General features: G+C 37.2%; 1 pseudogene; it reads left to right on the top strand.

Annotated features, from left to right (window-relative positions):
• Positions 1-1704: 1704 nt before the first annotated feature.
• LOC101588059 lies at positions 1705-2385 on the top strand (annotated as a pseudogene).
• Positions 2386-9421: the final 7036 nt, after the last annotated feature.

Below are 9421 nucleotides of genomic sequence, written 5' to 3' on the forward strand. Positions count from 1 at the left end.
TAAGGTCAATTATGACTCAGGACATATAAGAACTTGTACTGTAACGTCATGTACCTCGGTAGTGTCCCAAATTTTCTGATCAAGGAGATTTTAAGGCCAAAGAGGAAAGTGATTGATGATGTAGAGTGTGCCTACGGAGAGTCACATTGAGAGAAAACATTCTCTCAGGCTTTCACAGAGATCACATTGGCCAAGCAATGGCCGTGACTCATCCACGTGGTTGACACTGACAAAGGTTCTACAATGTGAGGTACAGGATCTCAGGACAAATCCTGAGGGCATTTCACTGACCTTATCTGACCCAAAAGCTACAACTCTTGTTGCATAGGTCTTGCTTTATCTTGGACCTAACCATCCAGTAGAAAAGTATGAAGACGAAATATAGGAAGTAAAACCATGTTGTTATGTTGAGTTGTGGGGGACTCAGGTCAACAATTTCTGACAATACCAGTTAAACAGAAGACCCAGTGCTATTATGGGCTCCTGGACTCTTTTAAAGTATTTTGCTGAGTTTATACACCTATAATATTCAAATAACCTAACTTAACAAAAAAAGGGTATACAGATGAATGTCCATTATATATCTGTGTATTCAAAGTGGTTAGGATAGATATATAGTTCTATTCTCTTAAAGTATAGAATGATTTGTTCTAATGGTGTTTGTAAATAGGATCTCAAGTCTGCATCTTGTACAGCAATTAACCACCAAGAAGAATGTATGCTGTGTGTTAATTATTGAAACTATCCTACTGATTTGATGTGAAACTGTCCCATTGCTATTTGTTTATTCATAATTTATGGAAAAATCAGATGCCAGGACTGGAAGAAAGCAGCAGCAGAGAGCTATGACTACTTCATTCAACAGTATCATGCAGCCGGGACTTGTATTCCATGGTAGCACAGAACAACCTCAATTAGATTTCTTGTCTGAACTGACTGGGAGTAAAGTTCCCAGCAAAGAAACTCAATGAAAAATTTATCTTTATGAAGTCTGAAGAAAATCTTTGAAGGGGGAGGAAGTGACAAAATAAGAAATGTTGGAAGATAGAGAAGGGAGACATAAAAATAGAAATAGTAGATGATACATAAAATAGACTATACTTGGGTTTTATTATTTTTTTAATGTGTATTTGGGATAGGGTCTCACTACACAGGTCAGACTTGTAGTGATTCACCTGTTTCAGCCTCCCCAGCACTGGGATCGCTGGCACGCACCACCACATCTGATTTCAGAGGCTGGCTCAGTGCACCATGGGCAGGGTTAGCATGACATATGGTGCTGGGGATCTAACCCAGTCCCTGTGTTTGCCAAGCAGGCACTTAGACCACTGAACTATATCCCCAGCCCTATACTTGGGTTTTATAAGTTATACATTGATGATGGAAACTAATTATAAAATCATTTTCTCTTCTAGACAATCAAATGTCTAGAAAGCAAAGGGATTTAAATGTAAGTGAGGTATGCACATTTCATTCAAGGTGGGGAAACATTTATGATACACTCATGTTGAATTCAACATAGGTAATCAGGGCTGCCCATGGTGCTCTGCTGCTGTCGCAGCTGTTTGGGTCGCAGGTCCTTGCCGACACATTACTGAATATTTTTGTGGAACCGGCTTAAGAATTCCAAGAGAGCGACAAGTGACCCCTGAAAGAGAAATCAAATCTTAAGGCCTCCCCATCTTCCACCAACCCATCAGAGAAATGTCCTATGTTTCTGCAAACGATTCTTCTCTGACTAATGTGCCCTTGCCACAAGCCTGTATTGATGAGGACTTTATTCCAAGCGGCTTTTGGAAAGTGGCTTTGACCTAAATATCCTAGACAGGAGGGGGAGGACCGGCCTCACCTGGCGGCAGTGCGAGGGAAGATAAACGTCCACCGGCTGTTGCACAAATTTGGCGCGGACCTGCTGGTCACAGGCGATCAAGAAAACACGGCGTTTCACCTCTGCTGCCACGTGGACGCCATCCAGTTTTTTGTTTCCAATGGACTCAAAATGGACATTTGCAGTCATCGAGGTGCTGCCCCCTTAGCTCTAGCAAAGTGCAGGAGTGTGAATAAAGATGCCATCCAATTGCTGGAATCTTTAGAAGAACAAGAGGTGAAAGGATTTAACAGAGGAACCCACTCAACGCTGGAGACCATGCAGATGGCTGAGAGCGAAAGTGCCACAGAAAGCCATTTTCTCCTCAATCCCAGCCTCCAGCAGGGTGAAGGAGTCCTCTCCAGCTATCAGATCACGTGGCAGCAGTTCCTAGAGGATCTGGGCTTCTGGAGGGTCTTGCTCTTGCTCTTTATCCTTGCTCTGCTGTCTCTCAGCGTTGCCTCTATGTGAGCGGGGTGCTGCCCTTCATGAAAAACCAGGCAGAACTGGTGCATTAACGGGGCTCTCAGGAGACAGGAACCCATCTCCTGGCACCCAGTGATGGTTCTCCATCTCTCAACACTTGTCTCAGTGCAAGGTAGTGGGGGCCGTACATTTTTGTCTTTGCATTAGGAACCCGTGTAGACAGTATGTTCGTCTGAACTTCACGCTGTAGTAGAGTATACTGTGTGCCGCCTCTGACTCAGCCTGAGCTCCCCTGGAAGCCTGTTCTCGGCCTCCTGGATAAAAACATGGAATTCACTGAAGAAAGGGGTTTCTTGTCTGATTTGATTTTGTTTCTAGTTTTGTTTTTGTCTAGTTTTGTGAAAGCTCCTTTTCTCTATTATCTTCTCTGGGGAAGAGCAGAATAAAATTATTTGCTTAAAATTTGAAGTACTTTTTTCAAACCTTCTATGCCACATTAGTAGTTAGAATTTTGCTTAACTGCAGCCTGTTCAAATCTAGCTATAAACTGAATAAAATTGAATATAAGCCATACTTTCTCCACAAGTGGTTGATTTGATCTTATGTTGAAGGCTTAGGGTCATTTTGATTGCTATAAACTGTTAACAAAATTACCTGAGAAGTAAGATTAAGAAGTTCACTTCATTCACTTTCATTTGTCCAGTGTATTTACTTTAGAGGTTCCCTACTCACCAGAAAACCTTTTCCCTACTAAACAGTTTTCATGAAAAAAAGTAATAATTCTGATACTAAACTGTCACTACAATTCTGTAGTGCTATTTATTACCAGTTCCATAAGCTAGCTATGTGGCCACAGTTGTGTCATAGTTGTTTTATTTTATTTTATTTTATTTTATTTTATTTTATTTTATTTTATTGAGAAACAAATATCAATGAGAGTTTCAAAGCTGATTAATTAGACATTTTCAATAATTAATACATTATACATTGTTATCTTCTTAGTGGTTATCCATAGAACAAGAAGCAAATAGGATATCCTGTCCAAACACTATTACTACTAATCTTTCTTCTCATTGAATTAAGCAAAAGTAGCTGTCTATCCTATCTGTATGTACAAATACAAAATGGTCCTTCCTTTCTATCCCCTTTTTTGTTTAGTCCTGTCAGAGGTGGAAATTCTATATTGGCATCTAAATACTATAGGTGCTTGAATTCAGCAAAATAATCCAATGCAGTCTAGCAGTCCACAATAGTAGTGGGTTATCCACAGAAGTTGATGACTAGAGCCTTTTACAGCTCAGCATATTAATATGGCTTTACTTTATATACCTCATTTTTATACTTTTCTGCTAGATGGTTAAGACCAAGACAAAGCAAGACCTATATAACAAGAAATGTAACTTTTGTAACTGATAAGGTCAGTCAAGTTCCCTCAGGATTTATCCTGTAACCCTGCACAACACTTTGTAAGCCTTTGTCAGTGTAAGCCATGTGGATGAGTCATTGCTTGACCAGCTTGCTTTCTGTGAAAGCCTGAGAGAAAGTTTTCTTTCCATGTGACTCTCCTTAGGCACACTATGCATCATCAATCACATGATTGATTGAGCCACAGAGGACTGTGACTCCATAATCTCCTTGATCAGAAAATTTGACCTTCACTGAGCTTGAAAGTCTAGGGCCAAAATGTTGGCTGGCTTTGCAGCCCTTCCTTTTCTCCAATTCTTGATTTACAAACTTAGGTTATTAACCCTCTAGAAGAGAAGCGTATTATTAGTCTATGTGGAGGGCTGTTTGCTTTGCGCAACAATCCTACCAAATCAGTAGTTATCTAACAGCTGGAAAGCATGGAGCATTTCCACATGAACAGCCTTGAACAGTATTATCCTTAGTGTCATGAACCTTTTATGGAAGGTAACATTATGTAAGCTGAAGTCTGACCCCTAGACCATACTGCCACTCTGAGAAGTGTTTTAAGGCCTCATGTTAATGATTCTTTAATATATAAATCAAGTTCTTAGGAGATTATGAAAGAATATTAAGGCTTAAAATTGTCAATTAAGTGAAGTGGAAAATTGTAGTAAAAACTGATGGTTGTATATTCTGAAACACAGGCATATAAACGAATACTAGTTGCATTGTGGCTAGATTTAGAAATTACAGTTAGACTAGAGTTGATACATCTATGGCCCTTTTGCTTCTTGATATTTCTTTTGTATTTATATATGTGGTTGTGAGATTTTTTTCTTTCTTGTGGCTTTACCCTTTTACAGAGTTCCTTTGAAAGTCCTGATTAACTGACTACTTCAGGATCAGCTTGAGAACTCTTGATTTTATGTTAGGTGCAAACAAAATGCTCTGTGTAACTACAGCAAAAGAAAAAAGTTAGAATAGAAGCTTTAGAATTAGTTTTACATTGTAAGTCTAAACAAATATGCAAGTAGATTAATATATTAAATATATTTTTTAAAAAAATCAATGTTCCCTTTTAAGTGCATATTTCTTTGTATTCTATTATTTATTTATTTATTTTATTGAGAAACAAACAGCAATGAGACAGTTTCAAAACTGATTAATAGAATAGTTTCAATAATTAGCATATTGCATATTGTTGTCTTCGTAGTAGTAATTCATAGTACAATATGAAGACATGATATCCTGTCCAAACACCATTAGTGCAAATCTTTCTTATTGAATTAAGAGAAAGTAGCTATATATCTATCTTATTTTGTCTATACAGATACAAAATGGTCCTTCATTTATAACCTCTTTTTTGTTTAGTTTTGTCAGAGATGGGTATTCCATTGTCATTTAAATATTGTAGGTGTGTGAATTCAGCAAAATAATCCAATACAGTCCAGTAGTCCATAATATAGTGAGTTATCCATAGGACTGGTAATGTCAGAAGCTGTTGACTGGAGCCCTTTACAGCTTAGCACTTTAATATGGCTTTACTTTTCATAACTCATTATTATACTTTTTTGCTGGATGGTTAAGACCAAGATAAGGCAAGACCTATATAACAAGAAATGTAACTTTTTTATCTGTCAAGGCCAGTCAAATCCCCTCAGGATTTACCCTGAAACCCTGTACCGCACTTTGTAGATCGTTTGTCAGTGTCAGCCATGTGGATGAGTCATGGCCATTGCTTGACCAATTTGCTCTCTGTGAAAGCCTGAGAGAATGTTTCTCTCCATGTGACTGCCCTAGGCACACTCTGCATCATCGATCACTTTCCTCTGTGGCTCCATAATCTCCTTGATCAGAAAATTTGGGACACCACTGAGTTACATGATGCTACAGTACAGGTTTTCCTACGTCCTGAGTCCTCACTGACCTTGAAAGGCTACGGCCAAAATGTTGGCTTTCTTGTAGCCCTTCTTTTTCCCTAATTTTTGATTAGTAAGCTTAAGTTGGTAACTCTCCAGAAGAGAAGCTTAATGATATTATTACACTATAACATAGGCAGTAGAGCTTAACCTCACTATCTGTCTGAATATCAAATATCTTAGACATAGCATGGAACAGGTATTTTCCATCAAGTATTGATATCTTAAACTTTAAATCTCTACAGAATGTGGAGGAAAAAAAGAAAAAAATGAAAAAATAGGAATAAACAATTACATATTTTAACACAGAAATTTAGAAATCTAACGATACACAGCATTGTAGCAGTACAGTCCTATGACATTTTTTTCTTGTCTCTTGTTTTCATTTATTAACCTTTTTTAAACATTTACTTGAGAGACAGTATAGCAGTAATTGATATGACATGACAAGTAATTGATATGACATGAGAAGCAGTACATATTTAGAAGACCAGAATGACAGGCATTGCAAGCATGACCTTTGTATTCCACATTGCTATTCAGTGCTGTTTAGTTCACAGGTATCAGTTTAACTGCTAGTTTCAAAAACCTGCTGAAGATTCTCAGGCTCATTGCCTTAACCATCTTGTGCTTATAAATGTATTTTTTTTTTTTTGGTGGAACTGGGGATTGAACTCAGACCCTTGCACTTGCCAAGCAAGCACTTATTTTACTGAGCTATCTCCCCGACCCCTAAATGTATGGTTTTGCCTCTATCATGTTTCCTAGCTTTTCTCCTTGCCCTCTCTTCATTGTTTAAGTTCTTGCTTTCCTTTTAATTGTGTTATACCTTTCTATTTTTATTTCTTCTTTTGAGTTCTTACACTAGGAGACTATTCTCTGCATTGTTCTGTAATACCACCAATAGATGTATTTATAAATCCTTAAAAAAGCCTAGGTAATAAGGTAAATGAATGGAAAAATGATATGCCACATTGTTATAACTGTGTCTAGATGTCTCCACAAAGCCTCATGTAGGCATGGGGGTGGTGCTTTTCAGAGGTGGCTGCCTCTAGAGTGTGTGGTGATGGGATCAAGGGTGTGTCATTAACAAATTAGTCTATTGGTTTCACACAGTTCTGGGTAGGATTAAGGGTGGTAGCGCTACATCTTCCCAGGGGCTGATAGCCTGCATAAAATATAAGGGATAAAAAGAGGACTAATTTACTCTCCCCTCTCTTCCTGTCATGGACTATTTCTTCTGTTTGGTGCCCCTCTACCATGCCACACCGCCAGCTTACTATGGACTGAAATCTGTACAAACTGTGAGCCAAATAAAAAAGGTAATAAATTCTTAGTCAACTTTTTAGATTAAGAAGTTATACCAACAACAAAATAACCTATGTAAGCAAAGAAAATAGTAGAGAAGAACATAAATTAGTGTTGGAAAATAGAAAAGCAATACAAACAATGGAGCACAAAAACTGATGCTTAGGAAAGAGTGACAGACTGTCAAACCTATCAAGACTGACAAAGAATGAAGAGCAGTGATACTAATTACATATATTAAAATGGAAAAAGAGTATCACTATGCAATCTGCAGATTTCAGAAGAGCAAGACTGTTTACCCTAAGAACTTGATAATCAAGCTGACCACTGACATGAAATGACCCAATTCCTTTAAAACTACAATGCACTACAACTTGCTTGACATGAAATAATTTGAGTAGCTGTGCCTTTATGATGAAAATTGAAATCATAATTCTGAATGTTCTGAGATATGACTCTCCAGAGCCAGTTCTTGTTTTCTTAAATATTCTACTGAACATTAAAACAATTTTATACAACCTACTCTGGAAGAAGAAGCATTTCTCACTGCATTCCATAAAGATATTACCCTGATACCAAAACAAAATGAAAGCCACTTAAACAAAGAGAAAATTATAGACCAATATCCCTCATGAAGATAGATTGAAAATTCTCAACAGGTGTTAGCAGATATAACTTGCAATATATAAGAAGAATTATACACTATAACAAAGTAGGGTTTATTCCAGATATGTAAGACTGGTTCAATACTTGAAAATCAGTCAATGTCATCTGCCAGGTTAATTAATAAACTAAAGAAGAAAAATCATATGTCCATATTAATTGATGTTGGAAGTATTTTGTCACAGTTTAATAAGGAATTCTGATAAAAATCATAGAAAACCAGGAATAAAATGAAATTTCCTCAACTTAATAAAGAATATGGGCAAAACCTTAACATTGATATTACTCTTACTGGTGAATATTCATTGCTTCTTCTAAGACTGTGAGCAAGACAAGAATGTGTAATCTCATCGTTGCTTGTCAATAGGGTAGTTAAAGTTCTAGACAACAACGTGAGGCTGGAAATCTGTCCCTAGAAATATGCCCGATCACTGTCAGAGAAAAGAAGAGAGAAAAAAATTAGAACTAATAAATACATTCAATGACTTTATATTATACAAGATGAATTGCACATACCCAAAATGAACATGATGGAACAAAAACATCTTGAATGTGATCTACAAATACTCCAAAGAAAATGAAATATTTAGGTATACTTTGAGAAACCATCTAAAAGACTTATATGCTTAAAATTACAAAATAATGATTAAATAAATGATGCCTACATAAATTTAGAGATACATTTACATATTTATATTTGTTAATTGGAAGACATATTGTAACAATGTCAATTATCCCCAAATTAATTTACAGATATAAGACAACTTTTATCAAAGTCTTAGCAGTTCTTTTAGACACAGTCAAGTGATCCTAACAAGTATATTAAAACAAATAGACCCCAGAATAACCAAAACTTTTTTCTTGAAAAAGAAGAATAAAGTAGAATGAACCTCAACGTTGGTATTAACTGTAACAATCATGCAAGTTAATATAATGAAGAGATAGATATCAGTGGAAAGGATTAGAGAACTCTGAAATCAGTCTACAGAGGTGTGCTCAATTAATGTTTGACAGAAGAGCTATTTGTGACTTCTTTGATTTGTAAATGTTAAGTTTGTAGTTTAGTTTCCAAATATGTGATAATTTTTCACATTTGTCTACCATGTTGATTGCTGATTTAATCTTGTTTAGTCACAGAACATACCTTGAGTTAGTTTAAACTTCTAAGTTTATTGATATTTGTGTGATAAGCCAAGAAATAGTCCCACAAAATACATTCATGTCCTATCCCTGGGAACCTGCACATATGCTCTATGTGCTATGGCAGTGGATAGTCCCCCAAGGGTCCAGGGCCTGTAGCCTCAGCCCACAGTGCTACTGGGAAGTGATGGTAATGAGGCCCAGTGGAAGGAAGTTAGCCACTGGAGAGGGCTTTTGAAGGAACATTGAGATACCTGCTCCTTCTTTCTTTTTGCCTTCTGGCTATCATGAGTGAGCAGCCTCCTCCAAACACACAGGTGCCATGATGTACTGGACTGCCACAGATTCAAGTAACAGAGCTAAGTGACTGTGACAGAAATCTCTGTAGCCATGATTCAAACTAAACATTTCCTCCTCTTTACGTCTATCTTAGGTACCTGTTATAGCCATAGAAAGCTGACATGGTATAGAAATAGGGTCTGTAGATATGTCTAAGAGAAGGAGCTGGAGATAATCCTGAGAAATATGACCAGAACATACATGTTCTTATAGAGAATGGCAAAGGGAAGCAGAGAGAAGGTGAGATAAAGATAAAGGCAGAGATTCAAGCAGTACCACTGCCAGCCAACAGTGCCGCCAGCCATGGATGGCAAGGAATTCTCCCCTAGAGTCCTTGAGAAGTATGGCTCTG

The sequence above is a fragment of the Octodon degus genome, unplaced genomic scaffold (assembly GCF_000260255.1).
Source record: "Octodon degus isolate 3935 unplaced genomic scaffold, OctDeg1.0 scaffold00192, whole genome shotgun sequence".
Taxonomy (NCBI): Eukaryota; Metazoa; Chordata; class Mammalia; order Rodentia; family Octodontidae; genus Octodon; species Octodon degus.